Source organism: Petaurus breviceps, unplaced genomic scaffold (assembly GCF_028583685.1).
Source record: "Petaurus breviceps papuanus isolate PSGF00001 unplaced genomic scaffold, PetGlider_PUasm1.0 91133, whole genome shotgun sequence".
Taxonomy (NCBI): domain Eukaryota; kingdom Metazoa; phylum Chordata; class Mammalia; order Diprotodontia; family Petauridae; genus Petaurus; species Petaurus breviceps.
In genome coordinates, this window is record NW_027187419.1 from 64,327,594 (window position 1) to 64,330,508 (window position 2,915).

The following is a 2,915-nucleotide window of genomic DNA, read 5'->3' on the forward strand; positions in this document are numbered from 1 at the left end:
TATCTATCTATCTATCTATCTATCTATCTATCTATCTATCTATCTATCTATCTATCTATATTACATATTTATAGCTGTACTTTTTTTTTCTCTGACAACATAAGTTTCTTAGTATCAGGGACTATTTCATTTTGTCTTTATATCTTCAGAAATTCCTTACATGGATGAAATTATAGATTAGTTTAATATATATCTGTGACTATTATATATTTATAGTTGTACCTTTTTTTCCCTCTAACAGAATGTAAGCTTCTTAGCATTAGGGACTATTTCATTTTGTCTTTATATCTCTGGGGGCAATAATACCTAGAACACAGTAGGCACTTAATAAATGCCTGTTTGTTGTCTAAACTTTGCATCTCCCCTAAGACCTAACATATTGCTATGTATATAGTCCATGCTTAAGAAATGGTTATTGAGTGAATGAATGAAGGACACTGAAAGCACTCAGATGATAGGAGAAACTCAGGCAAGAAGAAATGCATAGAATCATAAACCTTTAGGCATGGAATTGGATTTTAGAGATCTATCCTCTATGCAAAATCTGAGGAGTTTGAATTGATTGGCCCAAATTCATTTGCTAGTTTTCACAGCAGAGCCAGGACTAGATTCCAGGTCTCCTCATTTTTGGGGAGTCTGAGACAGAGCTTGTATCCAAATTGAGCATTTCACTTATCCTACACTTCTAAGAGGCACTTAGTAGGAAACTAAAAATGCCCCAAGGAAAGTAATTTTCTCTCCTAAGGTGAGTGTAAGTCACTAGTTCAAAAGTAAATGTATAGTCAGCTGACTGGCAGCTGATTCCATAGGTGGTTGGAGGTATGGTTCTGTCAGCCCCTAAAATAAAATTGTGCTGTACAGAATCATTGAGCTGATTATTGTGTTTTCCAAATGGTTTCTGTTGCAGTTTATAAACAATTGGCTAAAAAGCTCTAATTTGTGCAGTTCTGCTGGACCTTTAGACAGCAGGAGCAGATGCCTACTGCCGTAAATGCCCATTTGGGGAACGAGTTAGCTTCGTCTCTGTCAAGGGCTCCCTAAATAGGGAAGCCCCAGGTTAGGGAATGCAAATGCAAAGGGCAGATGGGGAACATTGTCTGGAACAGAGAGCTTCCAGCCTTGGGGCTGGCCAGAGAGCAGGGCCTGGCTGGGTTGGCAGACACATGGTATGTGAGAAGCATCAATTGGCAGTCTGTTTCCTCTTGAACAGATGTGAATCAGTCTCCTGAGTCTCAAACTGAGTACTTGCTAGGCAGGTGTCCGGCTCAGTATGGAGAATTCTTCTATAACATGCTTGGGGGGAAAGCTTGAAAAATTCCTGCAGCCTGTGCCCAAGGTAAAAGATTCTGACAGAAAGGGTGAGAAATCCTGACTATGAATACTACATTCAGAAAGGACCTGTGAGCACAATGCCTCCTTCTCCCCACTTTTCCTTTGGTGCAGATGTGGATCTTGGGTATTAAAGTAAAAATTTCAGAAAAGAATCTTCTGGCCCTAGCCATTTGTAGAACTGAGTAATAGTTCTTCAGGAGAAAGATGTCATCTCCTGTGAAACACCTGTTAATCATTAGATGACCTCTGAGGTTTCTTTCAGCTATTCATCCCCAGATTCTACTCATAATCACTTGTAGTCTGATTTCCTTCAGGTGGCATTTGATACTATTTAGGGTCAGGGTTGGTGGACCCATTTTAACTGACAAAGCTCAAAGATCATCTAAATATGATTTCAACTTACTTCCAAACATTCCTCAACTTGACATGTTCCATGCTTCTGCCAAAATGGATTGTTCACCCAATTTGTCTCTCCCTGGCCCACCTCCATGCCTTTTCTCACACAGGCCACTTCCTCTGTTGAATTCCAACCCATCCTCTTTCATGATAGCTTTCCTGATGTCTGAAGCCAGAAGCCATCTCTTCCTCCCTAAAGTCCTTACAATTTATTTCTACCTCTCCAGGACACTTAGCTCCTTGAGCAGAGGGACCTTACCTTGTTTATCTGTATACTTTTCTGAATTAAAAATGACACTTTGCATAATCAGCACTTAATAAATGTTTGATGACTGAATTAATCCATAATGAATTTACTTTGTTACTGCTATCTTATTATCTTGCCTACTTTTTCTATTGATATTTCAGCTAAGAAGTCATTTGTCCAACTGCATAATTTTACAAGTGTGTTAACTGAAGCCCTGGCTTACTTTCAGTCCCAACTAAAATCTCACTTTCTACAGGAAGCCTTCCCTAATCCCTCTTAATTCCTGTGCTTTCTTTTGTTTTAGTTTTTTTTAAGTCTTTTTTGTTTGTTTAGTCATTTTTCAGTCATGTCTAGCTCTTCATGACCTCTTTTGGGGTTGCCATTTCCTTCTCCAGCTCATTTTACAGATGAGGAAACTGAGGCAAACAGGGTTAGGTGATTGGCCCAGGGTCACACAGCTAGTAAGTGTTTGAGGCTAGATTTGAACTCTTCCAGACTCCAGGCCTAGTTCTCTATCCATTGTGCTACCTAGCTGACTCTTAAAAAAAAAATTATATCTTATTTCTCCTGTACATAGCGTGCTTTGTATGTGTTTGTTTATATATTGTCTCCTCCACTAGACTGTAGGCTCCTTGAGGATGGAGATTGTCTTTTTCCTATTTTAGCATAGTGCCTGGCACATAGTAGGTGTTTAGTAAATGTTTATTGAAATGACCTGAATTAAAGTGATTTGCCTAAGGTCACATAGGTAGTAAGCATCAGAAGTGGAATTTGAACCCTCTGATTCCTCTGCCAGACCTCTTTCCACTGTTCCCCGCTAAGGGAAGGAACTGTATTCAGCTTTGTATCCCCCGGAATGCAGTATAATGCTTTGTACCAAGCATGCTTGTAATAAATGTTTATCGAGTTGAAAAATGAGAGGAAGAACTCGGTCAGTTCA